A 27,047-nucleotide genomic window follows, 5' to 3' on the forward strand; every position below is an offset into this window, starting at 1 on the left:
AAGCAAGGTGTTAGTGATAATCTGTTGCCAAATGATGCTCGAGCTAAGGTGAGTACTATAAAAAGGGTAGAGTACATTAAGAGGGATGTTCAAGAAGTTGAAACACCCATGGAAAAGGTCTTTAAAGCTTTAGTGAAAACCAACATGCTAGAAGTTTGGGCAAACTGTTCCTGCATGAATAGTTCAAAAAGAATCCAAAGACCTTATTGCTTGTATCATAAGGGATTTGTAGGCAATTCAATTCAAGATTGTAGTCTGTTCCAAGAAAAGGTCAAAAGAATGATGGATGAATCATTGATTGAATTCTATATAAAAGTTTCAGAGCCATCAGTGAATGCGATAGTGGAGGAGTTAGTGCAGAATTGGTAACGTCTAATTAAGATAAGGCCTTTGACTATTTTTTATGAAGAAAAGGAGAAACCGGTTAAAGACAAGATGCTAGCAAAGGTCACGATTGAAGTCCCCAAACCTTTCCCTTACAAAAGTGACAAGACTATTCCTTGGAATTCTAATTGCAACATACAAGTCTCTAACATGGGAAAATGGGTAGCTACACCCCAAGATAGTTTTACAAATATAACTAGTGTTATAGGAATTACCCGTAATGGATGTTGTTATATACTAGAAGCTTTGGAGAATCTTAAAGAAGAGAAAGAGAAATAAAAGGAACAAAGGTTGAGCAGAGATAAGATGTAACCTGTGATGTTTACAAATGATTTGGAAGGACCTATGACGGAAAAAAAGGTTGTGGAATTCTTGAAATTTATTAAGCATAGTGAATACAATGTGGTTGAACAATTGAACAAGTTGCTTAATCGTATCTCACCATTGTCTTTGCTTCTTAGTTTCGAACCACGCGAGAACTCTTTAATGAGGATTTTGAATCAAGCATATGTTGATCGTGACATATTAGTGGAAAACTTGAACTATATTGGGCAACATCATCTTTTTCAATGATGATAATTATGGCAACATATAAATAAATAATGATGGAAACAATAGAATAGAATATTTGGTTGAAAAAATGGGTTTAGCTAAAAAGTGAACATTTTATAGAAAAATAGATAAATACTTGGATCAAGTAATTAGGTAGAGAAAATAATAATGATAATCATAAAATATTTATATAAGATATATATATATATATGCAAAAAAATGAAAAAATAAGAAAAATAGAGAAATAATAAATATTTGATTATATGAATTTAGTTATGATATATGTATAGGGATGAAATAATAAAAAATGAGGAGGACAAAATGTCCAAATGGTGGAATAATAGGGATAATTAGTAATTAATATTGGAACTTGTTACATATCAAACACCATCGTTGCGCCATTTAAATATCATGGCATATAAACATATCGTGTGTCTGAGTTTAAGCCCCGATGACAAGACTTCTCGAGGGAACTTGCGAAAGCAAGTACCTTCGAAAAATTTCCTAGGTGAAAGCATACATTCATGTCCCACCAACATGAAAATGCCTTCATGGGGAAATACCTTCATTCCCTAGTAAAGGGCTTTTGCTTGTGTTAAGGATTGCATTCATGAAAATATTGTTTTTACTTGCAAACGACTACCTTGCTGATTGGATTTACTTGTTAAACTTGCAAAGGTAAGTTTTCTTGAGTATTTCCTAAGGTGATAGAGTATACCCATATCCTATCAATATGATAGGCGGATTTGGGAAATATCCTCAATAAAAAGTTTTTGTTTGGCATTATCTAGATTTTATGCCATGCATTTCGTAATTGCATCATGTGCATGTCACACTATTAAAACAGAATAAAATGTTTTAATTTGGTAATAAAATAAATAAACAATAATTAGGGAAACGTAAGAATAAAATCAATGGTTTAGGTTATAATAGGATAACATATGATTAAATGGTACCGTTTGTGGAACAAGCATCATAGGGGTGCTAATCCTTCCCCGTGTGTAATTGTACTCCTAAACCCAACTCTAAGAATTCGTAGACAAGTTTGTTGTTCTTTAGGTGGACCTAAAATCAATTTAGGACTCCATCAAGTAGAACAAATTTAATAGGTGGCCAATCGCACCTAGACAAAAAGGATTGGTGGCAACTCCTTATTCTTCCATGTCTAGTGATCGTGTTCTTGAACTCACATGTTATGACACTTGCCCATGGTCATCTTCATCATCATCAAGCTGTGGATGATGAGGTTGAACAGAAGCACCACTTGCACAGTTAGTGAAATGAGGAAAAACCCCTAAACCCCAAATATGTTAATAGAAAAAAATTATAAAACCCTAAACAGTCAACCATAAACACATAAACCTTGAACCTTCAAAACAAGACAAAAACAGTAAATTCTTACATTTAAATTAATGCTTTTTAGAATCTGACTAACAATCTAGCCTTCCAATGAATAAACTGCCTTTTACAATGAATGCTTTACGTTTTCCATTGACTTCATTGCCTTCTTGAGCTAAAGGCAATCCCAACTTTGCCTTCTCACAAGCCGACGCAAGTTACGAACTCTGAGTTCATTGTCATCAATTATCCTCTCCTTGCTCAACTGCGATAAAAGCAATTAATGTGTCAGTAGCTAGTCAAATAGGGAATTAGACAATTAAAAATTATTAATTCTATGTACTAATTGGAGGATTATAACCAATGTTTGTCTCAAAGCGACCTTCCCTGTATGCATCTGAGGACTAGAACTAAGAAGTGGAGAAGATGGATGTGCATTTGTTTAATCTTCGTGCTATGAAAAAGAAGATTGACTGACGATGAGATGCTCGATGCCCTCGAACATTAGCTAGGGGTGTGACTAGTCACTGTTTGGGCGTGCAATGGTGTGCCTCCGTTTATTGGGGCTAAATGCTCTTCCCTCCTTCAGCGCTCTCCTTCGTAGTCTTTGCTCAATACCCCAGCTGGTTTGATCCTCCATATGTCCTACTGGCACGTACTGTGCTCCCTCATATAAAGAGACCACTATGTTTGACCAATATTCTTGTATAGCACCTCCAGTGTGAGTGCCAACGTTTTGTGTGCCCACAATTACAAAATACGTATCTTGTCATTAGTATTCGAAAAATAGTATACAGATGAACAATCTTGATGTGTAGGTTTGCACTCACCTTTTGACCTGACTCCAAGAGTTACATTGCTTTATAAAACTCTTTTGGTTTCTGATTACACTTCCAACTACACATATGTGGGTAGATGTTTCATTGAGATGACCGAGAGCTATTAAATTTTGAAATGCTGGGGTAGCCTTAATTGCCTAAAACTACAACTCGATTGTAAATATTATAATTACTTAACTAATGCTTCATATGCCACCTTAAAATATGCTATGTACAAAAGTAAAAGCCCAAATTTTAAAAAATTATGGTGCAGTACCTAGATCGCCCAAGGAAAACCATACAAGTTGTAGCGTAAATAATCTTGCTTATCGAAGGTTTCAGGAAGAACTTCAAACCACTTCAATAAGTAGTCCTCAGTTAGCCTCCATACATAGTGACCCCATGGGATGGCATTCAAGCATTAATGTCCTCATCCAAAGCCAACTGCCAAAGCGTCACCCGTCATTGGTAGTCTTGGCCTAATAAAATATTATTCGCCATCAAGATGAGTGCCATTTTCGTTGTGTCTCCTGATTGCTCAAAGTTGCCTCCCCGAAATGTATCAAGCAACTCCTATAAGTTCAAATTAGGATGACTATTTGTCACGACCCAAATTTCGAGCCATGACCGGCACATGGACTCAATGGACATAGCCCAGTAAGCCCAAGCAAGCCTATCCATGTGACCTGTTCATTATTCCATCAAAGTTACTAAAGTCACATTTCATAGTTTTGAATCAAAATAATGCTAATCATTGCCAACTCGTAATGGCATTACCCATCAAAATATACATATATTATCTGCAACATGTATCTTAATAAATTACATCAGATTTGTCTATACATCTCAAGAAGGAGACTCGATTTCTAGCGGAGAGACTCAGACGAAGGTACAGCTACTAATGCCGAGACACCTACCAAGAGTCGAATCTCAAGAATCTACGAGATTTTTTCTCGCTGTAGCGAGAAACTTTCTGTTTTATGACCAAACATTTCCCTGCAGAGAGATTCATTCTCGCTGCAACGAAAAACTTTTTGTTTTGCACCTCATGGTTTAGTTGCTACCCTATTTTCCATTTCTTTGGCACCATAGTTGAGCATGGACTTCCAACATTAAGGAATAAATGAATTAAGTTTAAAATGATAAGGTTTGGCGAGAAACCCTTGGCCAGTTAAGAAACCCTCGGCTAGTTGATTATTTAAGTCAGGTGTCACTACAACAAAAATTTGTTCTCGCTGTAGCGAGGACCTATCATTTATTTGACTTGATTTGCACGAATGCTATTAAAGTTTTCACTCTCCAAATCCTTTGTTAAGCATGGACCTTTTTCATAAAGCGATTTACTCATGTGGGATTTACATGAGGGGTTTAATAAGAATTACAATAAACTGCATTGTTTTGAAAAATGAATGCACCATGATTTTGTTAAACATTCCTTATGGTATGTTTGTTCCCTTCTTGTTCACTCACTAGGTTTATACTCACTGTTTTCAACTTCATGTTTTCAGATCAAGAGGCAGCCGGTAACTAGGTCGAGGTGCCCTTAGAGATTCGTTTCCTTGGTAGGTATCTCGGCATTTAGTAGCCGTACATCACTCGGGTCTCTTCGTTGGAAATCAAGTCTTTTTTATATATATATAGACAAATCTAATGTAAATTATTAAGATACATGTTGTAGACAATGTATATACCCTTGTTGGTATGCTAGTATGAGTTGGTAAATGTTTAGTATTATTTTGATTCAAAGTTATGAAATGTGACTTAGCAGTTTTTTATGGAATGATGAACAAGTCAGATTAATAGGCTTGCTTGGGCTTAGTGGACTATGTCCATTAGGCCCATGTGTCGGTCATGGCTCGGAATTTGGGTCGTGACACATAAAGTCTGGTTCCATACCTCAATACCCCATTTGTGCCTTTAGTAAACATCTTTCCTTTCCTTCCTTGAGGACCCTCTAAGGCCTTAGTTACGAACTCATCTTTACTTTGTGCTTCTTTGATTCGGTCCATTAAGATAAGCCTCACTCTAAAATGTGCTAGCAATGCATTTGTCTCCGCAACTTCGAAATGCACACCCATGTCTCCCAAGCTATACATTTCTCTAATCAAGAATCTCCTATGTGTGGAGATATGTGCCAAGCTTCCCATCGATTTTCGACTCAAGGCATTTGCCACTACATTTGCCTTACCGGGATGGTAAAGAATAGTACAATCATAATCCTTTAGCAACTCCATCCATATACGTTGCCACAAGTTAAGATCCCTCTGTTGAAATATGTACTTTAAACTTTTGTGGTCCGTGTGTATCTCGTAAGTCTCACCATACAAATAATGTCTCCAAATCTTTAAGGCAAACACGATTGTTGCCATCTCCAAATCGTGTGTGGGGTAATTCTGCTCATGCCTTTTAAGTTGCCTTGATGCATACGCAATCACCTTCCCATGCTACATTAGTACACCCTCTAAACTAACCTGCGATGCATCACAAAATACCGTATAACCCCCTGTGCCTTACAGTAGGCTTAATACTGGAGTTGTGGTGAGACATGCCTTAAGCTTCTCAAAGCTATTCTCATAAGCATCTGACCACTCAAAATTTGTATCTTTACGTGTCAACTTAGTTAGAGGAGCTACTATTTTGGAGAAGTCCCTCACAAATCGACGATAGTAACTAGCCAAACCCAAAAAGCTTCTAATATCTGTAACTGATGTTGGCCTTGGCCACTTTTCCACTGCCTCAACTTTCTTTGAATCAACTTGTACCCCATCGTTAGATACCACATGTCCCAAGAATGCAACGCTTTCAAGCCAAAACTCACACTTGGAAAACTTGGCATATAATTGATGTTCTCTCAAAGTTTGGAGCACTATCTTAAGATACTGTTCGTGTTCCTCCCTACTCCTTGAGTAGATCAAACTGTCATCAATAAACACCACCATGAACTTGTCCAAATAGGGCTTGAACACTCTGTTCATCAAATCCATAAAGGTCACAGGGGCATTCGTAAGCCTGAAAGACATCACCAAGAACTCATAATGCCCATATCTTGTTTCGAATGCAGTCTTGGGTATATCTTCATTTCGGATCTTCAACTGATGGTACCCAGATCGCAAATCTATCTTAGAGAAACATTATACTCCTTATAGTTGATCAAATAAATCATCTATTCTTGGAAGAGGATACTTATTCTTCATTGTCACTTTATTAAGCTGTCGAGAATCAATGCACAGTCTAAGTGACCCATCTTTCTTCTTCACAAATAGCACCGGTGCTCCCCATGGTGAGACACTAGGACAGATAAAGCCTTTATCCAATAAATCTTCTAACTGATCCTTAAGCTCTTTAAGCTCCGCAGGTGCCATTCTATATGGGGGTATGGATATAGGTCTAGTGTCGGGAATCAAATCTATGCAAAATTCAATCTCTCATTCGGGAAGCAAACCTGGTTGTTCCTCAGAAAATACATCCATGAACTCATTCACCATTGACACTTGGCTTATGTCTCTAACCTTCGCTTGAGTATCCCTTACAATAGCCAAGTAACCTAAACAACCTTGTCGTAATAACCTTCAAGTAGACATGATAGATATCAAATTGGTTGGAGCATTACTCCTATCCCCTTGTATATTAAATGATGATTCACCAAGAAAATCAAATCTAACCAATTTATGATAGCAGTCCACACTGGCATGGCAGGGTGATAGCTAATCCATCCCCAAGATCACATCAAAGTCTAAGGTGTCTAACACCACTAGATTCACAAAGTGTCTTTGTCTTTAACTCGCACTACACAAGACTCATATTCCCATTCAGCACAAATACCTCCTTTAAATGAGTAGACACCACTAATTGTTCCTCTCTCCTAACACGAGTTTTACCCAAACGAGATGCAAATCATGGAGAAATAAAAGAGTGGGTAGCACCAGGATCAAACAATACTCGAGCATTCATATTACAAACTGAGAGAATACTTGATACCACTGCATTGGATGTCTGAGCCTCCTATTGTGTTAAAGCAAACATTCTTGCTTGACCCCTACCGATGGAACTCTGACGTCCAGACCTAGAGGGCCTGCCATGAGAGGAAGTAACAGCACCTCTCCCTATTGATCCGCTAGCCTCTCGATCAGATGAGGCTACTACTGAAGAAGCGGACAAGCTGGCTGGGTAGAGCCGTGAGTAGAACCTTGCGATTAACAAGCCATTGGACAATTCCTTCTAATATGTCCAGGTTGACAACATAAGAAACAAACTCCCATAGCATGAAGGAATTTTCCTCTATGCTGTCCTCCACAAGTATCGCAACGATGAAAAAGTTGACTTCCTTGCCTCGAATCTTGCTGCTTTCTAGCACTGAAGGTTCTCTGTCATGTCACAATACTAGCACTAGGTGAATCACTCCCCTGCTGGGTAATCATGAGTCCCTCTGTGGACCATGACTGCTTGAAGACGAAATACCACCTTTGAAATCTCTGTGACCTTGATAACCCTCTATTTTGGCCCTTTTTACTTTATCCCTCGTAGCCCTACTTTCAGTGGTCCTCATCTCAATCCGTTGAGCGTAATCCACTACTACGAAGTAGGTATTGAAATCTCGGGATGCCACAGCCCTAAACAACGGCTCTATTAGCCCATCCACAAACCTCTGAATCTTTATTTCCTCAATAGAAACTAGATAGGGCGCATACCAAACCAGTTGCGTGAATTTGATGTCGTATTCTGACACCGTCATACTCGAGGTCTATACCAAAGCCTCAAACTCTCTAGCTCTAGCATTACGTATACTGAGTGGTAAGAATCAGTCTAAAAAGGCTACGCTAAACTCACTCTAAGTCAACAGTGCTGCATCCGTTGGTCTGCCTTTACATAGAAAACTATACCACTCTTGGGCCACATTGTTTAATCGGAAGGTGGCTAGCTCGATTGATCGAACACTGGAACATCCCAAGGCTTTACAAATCTTCTCCATCTTATCTAAGAAAACTTGGGATTTCTTCGATGCATCATACCCTGAAAATGATGGAGGCTTAAGCTTGAGAAAATAAGAAAGAGAAATCTCTAGATAACCCCTCTCAACCTCATGATGTTGGTGGTCGGCTTGTCCTTGGGAGCTAGGGGATTCTTGTACTGTAGGTCTCCCCTCTACTATCCTCTTTATATCATCCATACGGGTCGCCATCATCTCTACAACCCGATTGACTCCTTGTAGGCCTGCTGCCAAATCCTCAATGGTAGTGCCTTGGGTTGGTTTTCTATCTACATCACCCGAAGACTGTCCTTCCTCTCGCCTACTCACAAGCGTATCCACCCTCACTGGCCTAGTGGCCTTGCCACGTCTACCTCGACCCCTAAAGGTGGATGCTTGTGGCTTATCTGTCATGTCATTAGAGGCATCTTGCTCCCCCATCCATCTTGAGGCAGCTCGTGTCTTAGGCGGCATTCTTACCTAGACAAGAGCAAACACCTATTATTAAACACATTTTTCTATAATCATATATAAAAGAAAAGGTGGTTTCTAAGATAAGGAATTTATACGATCCCTTGGTTGTAAAATGTACCGTGGTTCACACTTCACAACTAAAGTTTTCACATAAAGAGTCGACACTCTGCTGGACCAACAAAAAGAAGTCCTACGACCTAAACAACCTAGGGCTCTGATACCAAGTCTGTCACGACCCAAATCCTGAGCCATGATTGGAGCATGGACTCAATGGACATAGCCCACTAAGCCCAAGCAAGCCTATCCATGTGACCTGTTCATTATTCCATCAAAGTTACTCAAGTCACATTTCATAGTTTCGAATCAAAATAATGCTAATCATTGCCAACTCGTAGTGGCATTACCCATCAAAATATACATATATTGTCTGCAACATGTATCTTAATAAATTACATTAGGTTTGTCTATACATCTCAAAATGGAGACTCGATTTCCAATGAAGAGACTCAGACAAAAGTACAGCTACTGAATGCCAAGACACCTACCAAGAGTCGAATCTACGAGGACACATCGACCTTGTTATCGACTGCCTCCTGATCTAAAAACATGAAGTTGAAAACGGTGAGTACAAACTCAGTGAGTGAACAAAAGAAGGGAACAGGCAAACGAGAAGGAAAGTTTAAAGAACTCATGATGCATTTATTCGCAAAACAATGCTATTTAGTTTCATTGTTATTAAAACCTCTCATGTAAACCCCACATGAGTAAATCACTTGATGAAAAGGGTCCATGCTCGATAAAGGATTTGGAGAGGGAAAACTTTAATAATAGCATTCATGCAAATCAAGTCAAGTAAATGACGGGTCTCATTGCAGCGAAAAGGCATTCTCATTACAGCGAAGTATGGCTCAATTATTAGCGGGACAAGGGTTTTCTCAATTGGCCGAGGGTTTCTCTCTAAACCCCTCATTTTCGACTTAGTTAATTAATTCCTTGATGTTGGAAGTCAATGATTCACTATGGTGTTAAAGGGGCAGAAAATATGGCAAAAATCAATAAGGTAGTTAAGTGGGACAAAAAGTTTCTCACTGCAGCGAAATTTGACTGGCCAAACAGAGAGTTTCTCACTACATCGAGAACCAGGTCCGGTAAAAACCCTCACAACCCAAGAGTTCCTCGTTGCAGAGAAATTGAATCTCGCTGCAGCGAGAAACAGAGCACCAAGAAAAAGTTTTCATTCCCCTCAAGAAAAGGCCATCCTGCTGAAATGACAAAAGCAACATGAAACACATATAAATTCTCAAAATTCAACATGTTAAATTTTTACATGCAATACAACCATACACCATATATGTATATATATGTATATATATGTATATATATATATATTAATCATCATGCACACCCTCCCATCATCATAAGCTCATATGCACTCCCACTAGCACATGGTTGGGTCAGCATCGGCTTACGTGCACTCTAACTCACACATAACCGAGTCAGCATCGGCTTATGCGCACTCCCATTCGCACATAGCCAGGTCAACATTGGCTTATGCACACTCCTACTCGCACATAACCGGGTCAATATCATTACTGAACATTATTCGTATATATATATCATCATAGTATAGGAGCACATAAGTCTGTCCTTTTTCACATTTCACATTTTCTCAACATCAAAATATTTTATCAAGGGCTTGTTCCCCGGCACACATCATTAAAAAAAAGTAGAAATAAATCATTCAAATGTGTCATACCAATACAATTATATCTCTCAAAACGATTTTGAAATGCAAGTTCACTCACCGGTATTTGGTTGAACCTTTAGTAGATTCTAACTTTTCTAATGGTCCAAATGGGACGTTAGGGCTTCATTGGAACCTATCATCACATTAACATGACAATTAACTCAATTCTCAAAATTACAAGTTCTACAAGCTATCACCTACTAGTTTCCAAATGCCATTAAATGACTATCCATTTTCACTATCCTAATCACTCCAAAGTGAATTTACAACCTTAACTACCAAAACACCCACAAGTTTAAACACTAATCATTTTCAACACTAAAAATCAATTCTAATTCACTACTCACCTTGGTAGTTTGTAATTGAAATTCTTTCCAAAAACTTTCATGCTAATATTAAAGCTCTTTTTCTCTCTCTAAAACACCTAGCTAGAGAGAGAAAGTGTGGAAATAAGATTTTTCAAGGGTTTTAAAGTGAGAAAGTGAAAGAGTACAAGGGTTCTATGCAAAAGTGCACAAAAGCTTGAAATTTGGAGCTATTTTAAGGAAGGTTTTGTAGCTTTCATATCAAGCTTTCATGGAGGACAAGAGGAAGAAGAAGAAGAAAAGCTATTGGAGAATGAAGAAGTTGCCAGAAGAAAGAGATATTTATAGCTCAAGCTTATCCACTCCACTTAAATTACCAAAATGCCCTCACAAGTTAGCTTGTTCTCCTCTAATCCTTTATGCAATCTTTTTACTTTTTTGACACTAGGACAAGGTCCATAATGGTCTAGAAATGATCGAGTTCGTGAAAACTTAGAAATTTTGACTTGAGGTGAAAAATGACCATTTTGCCCTTATCGTGGAAATCATCATTTTTATTTCCTTTGTCATTTTACCCATATTTTCATCATTCATTTATGCCTTAGGCCTACTTAGGGCTTAGTATTGTTTAAAACTTACTTTTAGGGGCTTACTAAGAAAATGATGAAATTACCCCTGATCAAGGATATTGCGTCTACTTCTATCTATGAATCTATAAAGGTCAAAGTCTCACAAAGAGCCACTTCGAGTGCAAGGTGGACAAATTTTGTAAGCCTTTTTTTGTCATTAAACTGCCCAATTCTTGAATTCTATAAAAGCGAATGGCTAGTTTACAAGAAAAAGAAGAATGGATTGCAAGACTCTGAAGATTGATGCCTAAAATGCAATGATGTATAAATGCGGAGATGAGCTGTGGGTATCGCTGATGGGACCTTGAGGAGAAATTAGTTACGCTCTAATAATGGTGCAAAGGTAGTTTTGGTTCGAACAATTTGTGCTCATGACCCACTAGCTTAATTAGTTAGAATTCATTTATGGAAAGCCTAGAACTTTGAAGAAGATTCAAGAAATAGTACAATCTTGGAAAAAAGATAAGTTAGATGGATTAAGGAAAGTTCATTGATGAGGTCATCATAGAATATCTAGCCTAGCATGCCGAAAGAGTAAAAGATGTCATGTGCTATCTAGAAGATGCATCTAGACTCCTTGTTGGTCCAAAGTCGCATGATGTTCTCCTTGAAAGTGAATTGGCTAGAAGAAAACTCTAGATAGAAATGACAACGATGAAAAGTAGATATAAAGCTGAGTTAAAAGAGGTAAAGAAGAAAGCCTCGAGGAAAGTTCAAAGACCTCAAGATGAACGGGATGAGTGAAAGAGCAAGTTTGAAAATTTGAATGCAACATGTTCATCTTTGGTCATTGAGATTCGAGAAATGCACACCGTCAATGATACTTTGTAAAACAAGGTGCAATTGCAAGAGCAAACCATACAAGAACTCAAGAATGATTGCAACCTAATTGAGACAGCCATGGAGGGATACAAAGGGCAATATGAAGTTGTAAGGCTGGAATACCTTTAGATGCGATAGGTGGGAAATTTGTAGGAGAAAGACCTCCAAAGGAAACACACTGAAATGGAATGGATACTGATGCAGATAAGGGAAGTAGCTTTTAAAGCAAGGGAGATGGCTAACAAGACGGAGGAGCTCAGGTGAGAGATTCTTCCAAAAGACTAGTTTAATGAGCATTTGATAGGTCACCTCAAGATAGTTTGAGATCAATATGATCGAGTTGGTTTTTTCTTTCGAAGCTGATGATGTAAATGTTTATATATGGATGTAATTGGATATTTAATTTTATGGATCTAGATTTCTTATGGTAATCGTTGTTGGATGACCAATATTTTTCCATTTGCATTTATCATGACCCAAATCTGAGGGTCCGTGATTGATGCACGAGCCCAGTAGGCAAGCCTACCAAACCCGAGCAAGCCTCAATGTTCACAGCCATATAACATAAATGCCAAGGGATTTACATTTGCATATTCACAATAGTTTCAAATATGTTACGTTATCCCTAGCTTACAATCTATACATGTCACGACTCGGAACCTCTCTCTGGCCCATGACAACCGTCGCGACGTCCTAATTAACACTCATTACCCAAAATGTCAACCGGAACCCCGCAAGGCTTACATATCGGGTTCTTTCCTTTCTTGTAAGCAATCATTGTTAAACATTCCATTTTAAATAATTACCAATCATTTTCAGCTCAAATAAATCAAAAGATAAATTTTAAAAAGGATTTATAGATAAATATCACTATTCAAAACATTGATTAAAATATAGCATTTTTTTATATAAAACAATATTTATAAAAACATGTGTAAGAAATCTTTTGTAACGTGTAAGTAAAATAAATTCACACATACAAAAATTTACAAAGTTATAATGTACAATAATGGTTACAATGACAAGTGGCCTAAAATACACCCAGTGTTAGTGTTAGAAACCTACTGTTTGTGTGGTAGAGATGTCAACTAGAATCCTCGACAAAATAGGGTATCCACAAGCTACCACAGACCTGAAATGTTTGGAAAGGAGGTGGGTGAGATTTTGCAATCCCAATGAGTAAACAGACATTATCATAAATATCTAAAGGCGAGTAACATGGAGGCAAGTTTAAACAACAAATCACAAACCATTTCATAATGTTTTCAATTTATTTCTTAAACCATAAATATTTGTAATTTACCAAAACAGTTATTAAGGCTTATGTCTTTTATTAAAAAACAAGGCTCAAGCCAAAACTAATCCTCGGGGATACCTTGGCCAAGGCATCTAACTGAGTCCGCCAAGATTGTTATAACATTTACATGTGAAACACATTTTTTATTTTTAAAACAAGTCGTTCCTTGGTGTTGGCCGAGTTTCACATTCACGTGGGGGTTCGACGTAAAGTGAGCTCTAATACTACCCCGGGAGTTACCCTCCTCGCCTCTACAACCGGAGTAACTATATAATCGGGTTTACGGTGCCCCTCTAATAGGCAGTCCACGAAAACCGGTCACTGCAGTGACTAACTCACCAATTTTAATAAAATTTCGACAATATAACGTGGCTTTTATTTATTTATCCAGTCTGCATAGTAAAAACAGCTTACATAAATTTCCCAATACACTTACAAAATATAGCCACATATACATATATCTCACAAGCCTTTCATAGGAAAATATATAATTTTCAAGACAGTTAATAGCCTCCAATTACTCAATTTCATAATCAATACAATATATCTTTATTTGTCACATTTATTTCTAAAACATAAAAAATTCCTTTTTAATCTCATTTTCATTTCATAAAATACATAAAGAGCATTTAAAAATAAATTCTAGATAATTTACAATAATAATAAGTTTACTCACCGTTTGTACAAACTAAAAGCTTTCTATGTGCCCCGATAACTACTAGTCGGGTATGATTTCCTTACCTTCACGGGAAGGCTCTCCTCCTAGACACATTGTAAAAAATTACTCAATTCATCACATTAATGCTAAATCACTATATATTTGACTTAAATCCTATACTAATGCATGGTATGAAATGCAATAGCCAAAAACAGCTTAAACGCAGCATTAACCTATTTTTGGCACTTTACCCGTTAAATTGCTAACGCGCCCCATTGTAGCTCTAAATCGTCCCATTCTCTCTCCAACATTTCTAACCATTAAATATCAGTCAATAACCTTTTAAAATCACCAAAATCAGTTCACTTTCCTCCTTGAAAAATTCAGCCAAAAATGGGACATTAACTCGGTAAATTTTCTACTTTGTTTTTCTATCACATTTAACCATTTTTCATCATTTTCTCTTCATTTCTCTTAGAATAAAAATCAGATCATCATCATTGTACCTCATTGCAGATTCGGCCAAGGGTGGGTGTTGTGAAAATTTAATGCTTTCTTACCCAATTTAATTTCTAAACACATTTAACTAACCAAAACTATCAATTTAACTAAAAATCAAAACCTAAAAATTTCAATTTCTACCCCCTTGAAATTCGGCCAGCCCTTGATGTCACTTTTAGATCTCTCTCCTCAAGCATGATAAATGGAAACAAAGGCATAGGAAAGGTAGAAATCAAGCTAAAGTCGAAAAATATTACCGTTAGAAGCGTAAACGGGCGAAAAACGTGAATTCCCCTTTGAATTTTTCTAGTTTCCCTTTGTTTTCTTTGTTTTCTTCATTTCCTCTCTATTTCCTCTCTTGTTCTTCCTTATGGCCGGCCATCACTTAAAAAGGGGTTTAAATGGGGTGACTTTTCATTAAAATAATATTAAACTATTAAAAAAATGCCATGTGTCACTTTCCCATTGGTCCGTTTTTAAAAATTTCATCCATTTGTTTCTAATTTGATTCGGCCAAGGGTGGGTGTTGTGAAAATTTAATGCTTTCTTGCCCAATTTAATTTCTAAACACATTTAACTAACCAAAACTATCAATTTAACTAAAAATCAAAACCTAAAAATTTCAATTTCTACCCCCTTGAAATTCGGCCAGCCCTTGATGTCACTTTTAGATCTCTCTTCTCAAGCATGATAAATGGAAACAAAGGCATAGGAAAGGTAGAAATCAAGCTAAAGTCGAAAAATATTACCGTTAGAAGCGTAAACGGGCGAAAAACGTGAATTCCCCTTTGAATTTTTCTAGTTTCCCTTTGTTTTCTTTCTTTTCTTCATTTCCTCTCTATTTCCTCTCTTGTTCTCCCTTATGGCCGGCCATCACTTAAAAAGGGGTTTAAATGGGGTGACTTTTCATTAAAATAATATTAAACTAGTAAAAAAATGTCATGTGTCACTTTCCCATTGGTCCGTTTTTAAAATTTCATCCATTTGTTTCTAATTTGATTCGGCCAAGGGTGGGTGTTGTGAAAATTTAATGCTTTCTTGCCCAATTTAATTTCTAAACACATTTAACTAACCAAAACTATCAATTTAACTAAAAATCAAAACCTAAAAATTTCAATTTCTACCCCCTTGAAATTCGGCCAGCCCTTGATGTCACTTTTAGATCTCTCTTCTCAAGCATGATAAATGGAAACAAAGGCATAGGAAAGGTAGAAATCAAGCTAAAGTCGAAAAATATTACCGTTAGAAGCGTAAACGGGCGAAAAACGTGAATTCCCCTTTGAATTTTTCTAGTTTCCCTTTGTTTTCTTTCTTTTCTTCATTTCCTCTCTATTTCCTCTCTTGTTCTCCCTTATGGCCGGCCATCACTTAAAAAGGGGTTTAAATGGGGTGACTTTTCATTAAAATAATATTAAACTATTAAAAAATGCCATGTGTCACTTTCCCATTGGTCCGTTTTTAAAATTTCATCCATTTGTTTCTAAATTTTCACCATACACTTGTCCCACATATCCATAGCTTAGATAAAATTCTCAGACTTATCCAAAGTCTTGGTGGAGTATTTTTTGAAATTTACACTTTTGCCCTCGTAAAAGTCAAATTACATTTTTACCCCAAAAATTGAAAAATTGCCCATAGACATATTTTTCATCCCTTATACTCATACCATTCTCCAATTTGTCAAATGTGATCTAAATTTGCTCAAAATCTCAAATTTTGTCTATAGGTGGAAAAATTACGGTTTTGCCCCTGAACATCAAAATTTTTAATTTTTCTCCAAGTGAACCCTCGAACTCCGAACAATCATTTTTAGTCATTCCTTGACTATAAAATATTAAATTTCATCCTAAGATTCCTATTTGAACTAGTTCGAGTTTAAATCAATTCAAGTGTACCGTTAGGTACAATACTAGGTTTCGTCTATTCTTAGGGACTTTCCTAGCATAATAACATGTTACTCAGTGTATGTATGTTATGACATGTATTTATAAGGTCGGGTTTTACAATACAAATATTCATAAGGCCATAGATTGGCCAGTCAAATTAGGCTTTTAAATATCAAACCTTACATATAAATTCATATGGCATAGTGTGCCCACATACATAACCACAGTAAACAATATACGAAGGCTTGTATCATAAGGAATTTGTAGGCAATTCAATTCAAGATTGTAGTCTATTCCAAGAAAAAGTCAAAAGAATGATGGATGAATCATTGATTGAATTCTATATAGAAGTTTCAGAGCCATCAGTGAATGCGATAGTGGAAGAGTCAGTGCAGAATTGGTAACGTCTAGTTAAGATAAGGCCTTTGACTATTTTTTATGAAGAAAAGGAGAAACCCGTTAAAGACAAGATGCCAACTAAGGTCACGATTGAAGTCCCCTAACCTTTCCCTTACAAAAGTGACAAGACTATTCCTTAGAATTCTAACTGCAACATACAAGTCTCTAACATGGGAAAATGGGTAGCTACACCCCAACATAGTTTTGCAAATATAACCAGTGTTGTAGGAATTACCCGTAATGGATGTTGTTATATACTAGAAGCTTTGGAGAATCTTAAAGAAGAGAAAGAGAAATAAAAGGGGCAAACGTTGAGCGAAGATAAGGTGTAACCTATGATGTTTACAAATGATTTGAAAGGACCTGTGACGAAAAAAGAGGCTGTTGAATTCTTGAAATTTATTAAGCATAGTGAATACAATGTAGTTGAATAGTTGAACAAGTTGGCTAATCATATCTCACCATGGTCTTTGCTTCTTAGTTTCGAACCACACGAGAACTCTTTAATGAGGATTTTGAATCAAGCATATGTTGATTATGACATATCAGTGGAAAACTTGGACTATATTGGGGAAAATTTCAGTGGGCAACATCATCTCTTTCAATGATGATAATGATGGCAACATATAAGTAAATAATGCTGGCAACAATAAAATAGAATATTTAGTTAAAAAAATGGGTATATCTAAAAAGTGAACATTTTATAGAAAAATAGATACATACTTGGATTCAAGTAATTAGGTAGAGAAAATAATAATGATAATGGTAAAATATTTATTTAAGACATATACATATGCAAAAAAATGAAACAAATAAGAAAAATAGAGAAATAATAAATATTTGATTATATGAATTTAGTTATGATATATGTATAGGGATGAAATAATAAAAAATAAGGAGGACAAAATGTCCAAATGGTGGAATAATAAGGATAATTAGTAATTAATATTGGAACTTGTTACATATGAAACACCATCATTGTGCCATTTAAATATCATGGCATATAAACATATCGTGTGTGTGAGTTTAAGCCCCGATGAGGAGACTTCTCGAGGGAGCTTGCGAAAGCCAGTACCTTCAAAAAATTCCCTAGGTGAAAGCATACTTCATGTCCCACCAACACAATTGGAGGGCTCAAAGAATGTCCTTAGTAAAGGGCTTTTGCTTGTGTTAGGGATTGCATTCATGAAAATATTGTTTTTACTTGCAAACGACTACTTTGCTGATAGGATTTACTTGTTAAACTTGCAAAGGTGAGTTTTCTAGAGTATTTCCTAAGGTGATAGAGTATTCCCATATCCTACCAATATGATCGGCGGATTTGGGAAATATCCTCAATAAAAAGTTTTTGTTTGGCATTATCTAGATTTTATGCCATGCATTTCGTAATTGCATCATGTGCACGTCACACAATTAAAATAGAATAAAATGTTTTAATTTGGTAATAAAACAAATAAATAATAATTAGGGAAACATAAGAATAAAATCAATGGTTTAGGTTATAATGGGATAACATATGATTAAATGGTACCATTCATGGAACAGGCATCATAGGGGTGCTAATCCTTCCCCGTGTGTAACCGTACTCCTAAACCCAATTCTAAGAATTCGCAGACTAGTTTGTTGTTCTTTAAGTGGACCTAAAATCAATTTAGGACTCCATCAAGTAGAACAAATTTAATAGGTGGCCAATCACACTTAGACAAAAAGAATTGGTGGCAACTCCCTATTCTTCCATGTTTAGTGATCGTGTTCTTGAACTCACACACTATAACACTTGCCCATGGTCATCTTCATCATCATCAAGCTATGGATGATGAGGTTGAACAAAACCACCGCCCTGCACAGTTAGTGAAATGAGAAAAAACCCCTAAACCCCAAATATGTTAATAAAGAAAAATTATAAAAACCTTAAACAGTCAACCATAAACACATAAACCTTGAACCTTCAAAACAAGACAAAAACAGAAAATTCTTACATTTAAATTAATGCTCTCTAGAATCTGACAAACAATCTAGCCTTCTAATGAATAAACTGCCTTTTACAATGAATGCTTTACGTTTTCCATTGACTTCATTGCCTTCTTGAGCTAAAGGCAATCCCAACTCTGGCTTCTCACAAGCGGGTGCAAGTTACGAACTCTGAGTTCATCGTCATCAATTATCCTCTCCTTGCTTAACTACGATAAAAGCAATTAATGTGTCAGTGGCTAGTCAAATAGAGAATTAGACAATTAAAAATTTTGAATTCTATGTACTAACTGGAGGATCAGAACCAATGTTTGTCTCAAAGCGACCTTCCCTGTATGCATCTGAGGACTAGAACTAAGAAGTGGAGAAGATGGACGTGCATTTGTCTAATCTTCGTGCTATGAAAAAGAAGATTGGCTGACGATGAGATGCTCGATGCCTTCGAACATCAGCTAGGGGTGTGACTAGTCATTGTTTGGGAGTGCGATGGTGTGCCTCCGTTTATTGGGGCCAAATGCTCTTCCCTCCTTCAGCGCTCTCCTCCTTAGTCTTTGCTCAATACCCTAGTTGGTTTGATCCTCCATATGTCCTATTGGCACGTACTATGCTCCCTCATATAGAGAGACCACTATGTTTGACCAATATTCCTGTATAGCACCTCTGGTGTGAGCTCCAACGTTTTGTGTGCCCACATCTACAAAATACGTATCTTATTATTAGTATTTGAAAAATAGTATACAGATGAACAGTCTTGATGTGTAAGTTTGCACTTACCTTTTGACCTAACTCCAAGAGTTGCATCACTTTAATGAACTCTTTTGGTTTCTGATTACACTTCCAACTACACATACGTGGGTAGATGTTTCATTGGGATGACCGAGAGCTATTAAATTTTGAAACGCTGCGATAGCCTTAATTGCCTAAAACTACAACTCGATTGTAAACATTATAATTACTTAATTAATACTTCATATGCCACCCTAAAATATGTTATGTACAAAAGTAAAAGGCTAAATTTTAAAAAATTATGGTGCAGTACCTAGATCGCCCAAGGAAAACCATACAAGTTGTAGCGTAAATAATCTTTGATTATCGGAGGTTTTGGGAAGAACTTCAAACCACTTCAATAAGTAGTCCTCAGTCATCCTCCATACATAGTGACCCCATGGGATGGCATTCAAGCATTATTGTCCTTATCCAAAGCCAATAGCCAAAGCGTCACCCGTCATTGGTAGTCTTGGCCTAATAAAATATTAGTCTCCATCAAGATGAGTGCCATTTTCGTTGGGTCTCCTGATTGCTCAAAGTTGCCTCCCCGAAATGTATCAAGCAACTCTTATAAGTTCATATTGGGATGACTATTTGTCACGATCCAAATCCCGAGCCATGACAGGCGAATGGACTCAATGGACATAGCCCACTAAGCCCAAGCAAGCCTATCCATGTGACCTGTTCATTATTCCATCAAAGTTACTAAAGACACGTTCCATAGTTTCGAATTAAAATAATGCTAATCATTGCCAACTTGTAGTGGCATTACCCATCAAAATAAACATATATTGTCTACAACATGTATGTTAATACATTAATCAGGTTTGCCTATACATCTAAAAAAGGAGACTTGATTTCCAACGAAGAGACTCGGACTAAAGTATAGCTACTGAATGTCGAGACACCTACTAAGAGTCGAATCTATGAGGACACCTTAACCTAGTTATCGACTCCCTCCTGATCTGAAAACATGAAGTCGAAAACGGTGAGTACAAACTCAGTGTGTCAAGCTCGACCTTATAAAGTGCTTGCCATGTCCTTCATGTGATTGACAATATGCTTGCATACTTGGAAAGCCCGAAAAATCGTCAAAAGTCGATATTGTACCAAATGGTACTATTAAGTTGAATTAAGTCTCGAACTAGTCGAAATAGAGATCTTAAGATGAAATTGAGAACTTTAAAACCCCAAAATGACTTAAAATGATGATTTGGAGTGCGAGGGCTGAATTGGAGTCAATTTGGAATTTTCATGTTCTAGGGGTAAAATAGTAATTTTGTCACCCGAGGACAAGATGGAAATTTTTAGAAAAGATTTTGATCACATTTGACTCATTGGAGTATGATTTGAGTTTGAGAAGAGAAAAATTTAAATTCTGACATTTTTAGAGTCCTAGGGGTAAAATTGTAATTTTACGAGTTTACGGGGGCAAAGTTTTAATTTTAGAATTTTACACCACCTAACACTTGTTATGCCCATCGATTTCAGCCATTACCATTTTACATTGTGGATAATTGAAACATTTTATGTGGTGGAGAGAGATTGCTTAATGGATAAGTATTACACATGGACCAATGGAAACATGCCATATGTCAAGCTTGGATTATTCTAGAATTTCCTTGTAAAATCTATTTAAAACTCTCTTAGTCTCACCCATATAGGCGGCCAAAGCATGAAGTGAAGAGGAAAGGAAAGAACACAAACCCTAGGAGGGAAAATTGAAGAAAAAGTTTGAGATTTCAAGGGATTAAGCTAATAAAGGTAAAATTTTGTGATTTTATCTTGTGATTTACACTACCCATGCTTTCTTTTTCATTTTCCATGCTTAGAACTCAAGTTTGCATGATGAACCCATGTTGGCCAAATTTGAGAGGAGAGGTTTTGAGCATTGATTTTGCTAGATTTCAAGCTAATTAAGTGTTTTTGGTTGTTTGGTAATGAAAAGTATCAAAATCTAGCAAGGAATCACTTTGTTCTTCACAAACTCACAAGAGGCCGAACTTTCTAGAGAGGATATTAAGGTTGAAATTGATGATATTTCATTATATTTTGGTGGTATTTAATGATTGGTGAGCCTAGAAATTTAATGAGAATTTTTTGCATGAAAATCTGAATTTTTACCTAATGTATAGACATGTGTGATTTATGGTTCGAACTGATAAATTGAATCATATTCACAGTCATTGAGGTATTTTAAGTATAATTGGAGTGTAGGAAGTGAAAGAAATCGATTTGGAGTTAAATTGGAGGTTTTAGCCAATTACACCGAGACTAGTGATAATTAGGTCGAATACCGTATTTAAATGGCTATTCAGACATTTTGCATCACATTTCGTGCATTCATATAGATTTATAGAGCCTGAAATAGTTTATGATAAATTGACACAATTTATTGAAATTCGTGTCACGTATGATGTGTAAGTGGTGAGCCCTCTAACAAGGGTAAAGAGATTGTGCCCGAAGACCGGGAATAGGAGTATATCGAACTCCTAGTACCGTGAGTAACCTTACTATCATCTTAATTATCTAAAGTGGTTTTTATCCGATTTTGCGATTTTATGAAAAATGAGTTTAAATGGTAAATCTTTATGTTGTATAAGCAAAAAATGTAATTAAATGAAATGATTTTATAAATTATCTAGAAATTTAATGATGGCTTTGAAAATAGAGTAATTGGAGACCATTTGGTGTATTGTGAATTTATGTTTCTAATTGATTGGCTTATGGCAATATTGGCATGAATGGTTGAATTGGCAAATATGCTAAAAATGTATGAACTGTTGATTTGCCTTGAGAGGCTGTAAAATAAAATAATTGCCATGTCATGCTATTGCAAATTTTATTGAATTGGTGGGATATTAATTAGTCACTACAGTAGGGGGTTTCTGTGGACTAGCCTTTTAGAGGGGCACGGTAAACCCATCATATTCTTACCTCAATCGGAGAGGTGCGTAGGGTATCTTCTAAGGTAAAGTTAGTGTCACGACCCGAAACCTCCCTCGGGCCCATGACAACCGTCGCGACATCCAAATTGACACTCATTACCCGAAATGCCAATCACAACCTCGTAAGGCTTACATATCAGTTTCTCGCCTTTTCTATGAGCAATCATTTTTAAACATTCCATTTTAAACAATTTCCAGTAGTTTTTTGCTCAAGTAAATCAAAAGACCAAAATATTTTAAAAAGATTTATAGATAAATATCACTATTCAAAATATTGATTAAAATATAGCATTTTTTTATATAAAACAATATTTATAGAAACACGTGTAAGAAATCTTTTGTAACGTGTAAGTACAATAAATTCACACATACAAAAATTTACAAAGTTATAATGTACAACAATGGTTACAATGACAAGTGACCAAAAATACACCAAGTGTTGGTGCTAGAAACCTACTGTCTGTGTGGTAGAGATGTCAACTAGAATCCTCGACAAAATAGGGTATCTACAAGCTACCACAGACCTGAAATGTTTGGAAAGGAGGTGGGTGAGATTTTGCAATCCCAATGAGTAAACAGATATTATCATAAATATCTAAAGGCGAGTAACAAGGAGGCAAGTTTAAACAACAAATCACAAACCATTTCATAATGTTTTCAATTTATTTCTTAAACCATAAATATTTGTAATTTACCAAAACAGTTGTTAAGGTTTATGTCTTTTATAAAAGAAAACAAGGCTCAAGGCAAAACTAATCCTCGGGGATACCTTTGCCGAGGCATCTAACGAGTCCACCAAGGTTGTTATAACATTTACATGTGAAACACATTTTTATTTTTAAAACAAGCCGTTCCTTGGCGTTGGCTGAGTTACACATTCACGGGCGGTTCCATGTGAAGTGAACTCTAATACTACCCCGAGAGTTACCCTCCTCGCCTCTACAACCGGAGTAACTATATAACCGGGTTTACCGTGCCCCTCTAGTAGGCAGTCCATGGAAACCCGTCACTGCAGTGACTAACCCACCAATTTTAATAAAATTTCGACAGTATGATGTGGTTTTTATTTATTTATCTAGCCTGCATAGTAAAAATAGCTTACACAAATTTTCCAATGCACTTACAAAATATAGCCACATATACTTATATCTCATAAGGCATTCATAGAAAAATATATAATTTTCAAGACGGTTAACAGCCTCTAATTACTCAATTTCATAATCAACACAATATATTTTTATTTGTCACATTTATTTCTAAAACATCAAAAATCCCGTTTTAATCTCATTTTCGTTTCATAAAATACATAAAGAGGATTTTTAAAATAAACTCTAGATAATTCACAATAATAATAGCTTTACTCACCGTTTGTACAAACTAAAAGCTTTCTAGGTGGCCCCATAACTACTCGTCAGGTACGATTTCCTTGCCTTTACCGGAAGGCTCTCCTCCTAGACACATTGCAAAAATTTACTCAATTCATCACATTAATGCTAAATTACTATATATTTGACTTAAATCCTATACTAATGCATGGTATGAAATGCAATAGCTAAAAATGGCTTAAACGCGGTATTAACCTATTTTTGACACTTTACCCGATAAATTGCTAATGCGCTCCATTTTAGCTCTAAATCGTCTCATTCTCTCTCCAACATTTCTAACCATTAAATATCAGCCAATAACCTTCTAAAATCACCAAAATCAGTTCACTTTCCTCCTTGGAAAATTTAGCCAAAAATGGGACATTAACTCGGTAAATTTTCTACTTTGTTTTTCTATCACATTTAACCATTTTTCATCATTTTCTCTTCATTTCTCTTAGAATAAAAATCAGATCATCATCATTGCACCTCATTGCAGATTCAGCCAAGGTTGGGTACTATGAAAATTTAATGCTTTCTTGCCCAATTTAATTTCTAAACACATTTAACTAACTAAAACTACCAATTTAACTAATAATCAAAACCTAAAAATTCCAAAATCTCTCCCCTAGAATTTCGTCCAGCCCTTGATGTCACTTTTAGATCTCTCTCCTCAAGCATGATAAATGGAAACAAAGGCATAAGAAAGGTAGAAATCAAGCTAAAGTCAAAAAATCTTACCGTTAGACACGTAAATAGGCCAAAAACGCGAATTCCCCTTTGAATTTTCTTGTTTCTCTTTGGTTTTTCATTTTTTCTTCCTTTCCTCTCTATTTTCTCTCTTGTTCTCCCTTATGGCTGGCCAGCACTTAAAATGGGGTTTAAATGGGCTGACTTTTCATTAAAATAATATTATATCATTAAAAATGCCACGTGTCACATTCCCATTGGCGAATTTTTAAGATTTCAACCATTTTTTCCAAATTTTCACCATACACTTGTCCCATATATTCATAGCTTAGATAAAATTCTCAGAGTTATCCAAAGTCTCGGTGGAGTAATTTTTGAAATTTACACTTTTGCCCCCGTAAAAGTGAAAAATTACATTTTTGCCCAAAAAACTGAAAAATTGCCCATAGACATATTTTTCATCCCTTATACTCATACCATTCTCCAATTTGTCAAATTTGATCTGAATTCTCTCAAAATCTCAAATTTTATCCTCGGTTGGTAAAATTACGATTTTACCCCTACACTCCAAAAATCACCTAAATTAAACTTTTTCACTTCCTATCATTAAATTCTACTCCAAATAGTTAATCTTGGTCAAAAATTTCACTCCATGATCAAATTATTATCTTATGTGGTAAAATGACGATTTTGCCCCTGAATATCAAAATTTTCAAATTTACCCCTAATGAACCCTCGTATTCCGAACAATCATTTTTAGTCAATCCTTGACTATAAAATATTAAATTTCATCCTACAATTCCTATTTGAACTAGTTCAAGGTTAAAACAACTCAAGTGTACCGTTAGGTACGATACCGGATTTCGTCTATTCTTAGGTGCTTTCCTAGCATAATAACATGCTACTCAGTGCATGTATGTCATGACATGTGTTTATAGGGTCGGGTTTTACAATTCTACCCCCTTTAAAATAAAATTTTGACCTCAAAATTTCACTTACCAGATTTGACAAATAGATGCGGGTATTGGTTCCTCATTTGATGCTCTACTTCCCACGTCATTTCCTCCATTCGAGCACTTTTCTACAACACTTTGACCATTGAAATACTCTTGTTCCTCAATACTCGATCCTTTCGATCCAAGATACTCACAAGTTGCACCTCGAACTTCAAATCGTCATGCAACTCGATCGGAGGTGCTTTGAGGATGTGAGAGGGATCTGGTACATATTTCTTAAGCATGGAGACATGGAAAACGTTGTGGATCCGATCTAACTTTGGATCCAGTTCTAGTCTATACGCCACTGGTCCAATTCTCTCAAGGAGACACCTTATGAAAAACTCTATCATCGACCTCAAACTCCAAGTCTTTTCTCCGTTTATCTACACAACTCTTCTGCCTATCCTGGGCTACCTTTAGCCTCTCTCGTATAACTTTGATCTTGTCATTAGTTAGATCGATCAATTCCACACTAACTAACTTCTTTTCACCCACTTCGTCCCAACAAAGTGGAGTACGACATTTCCTTCCATATAAAGCTTCGTACGGTGCCATACCAATGCTAGACTGAAAGCTATTGTTGTAAGCAAATTCCACTAACGGCAAGTGTCTATCCCAACTCCCAAGGAAATCCACGACACAAGCCCTCAACGTATCCTCCATAGTTTGGATAGTCCTCTCTGACTGACCATCCGTCTGTGGGTGAAAAGCAGTGCTAAATTTCCATTTGGTTTCGAGAGCTTCTTGAAATTTTGGCCAGAATCGAGAAGTGAATCGAGGATCTCGGTCTGACACTATAGAAACGGGAACTCCATGTAGCCTCAGAATCTCATTTATATAGAGCTGAGCTAGCTTCTCAATAGAGTATGTACTATGGATAGCTAAAAAGTGAGCAGACTTAGTCAACCGATCTACGATCACCCAAATTGCATCCTTTCCCCTCTGTGACCGCGGCAGTCCCAAAACAAAATCCATAGTTACATGCTCCTATTTCCACTCGGGAATAGGTAAAGACTGAAGTGTACCTACTGGCCTTTGATGCTCCACCTTAACTTGCTGACATACGAGACACTTTGCTACGAATTCTGCTACATCTAGTTTCATACCCGACCACCAATAATTCTCCCTGAGAGTCCTATACATCTTGGTGCTTCCGGGATGTAATGCATAGGCAGATGAATGGGCTTCTTTCATGATCGCCGGTCTCAACTAGTTTCCCTCAGGAACACAAACTCAGTCTCTAAACATCAAGACGTTATCCTCTCTGAGTCTGAACTCACTAACTCCCCCATTGGTCAATTTTTGAATTTCTTTCCTTAACTCATCATCAGACCTTGATCTGATTAGGTAACGAAGGTCCCACAATGAAGTTTGCCAATAAGGATCCATCCTCACCATTTCTCAACTGGACCCCAAGAGATTTCATCTCTAATAATGATGAAAAATAACAACTCTGAAGTGCTACTAAAGACGATGAAGACTTACGACTTAAGGCATCAGTTACAACGCTCGCCTTCCCCGGATGATAGTCT

The sequence above is a fragment of the Theobroma cacao genome, chromosome 7 (genome assembly GCF_053813885.1).
Source record: "Theobroma cacao isolate CCN51 chromosome 7, ASM5381388v1, whole genome shotgun sequence".
NCBI lineage: Eukaryota > Viridiplantae > Streptophyta > Magnoliopsida > Malvales > Malvaceae > Theobroma > Theobroma cacao.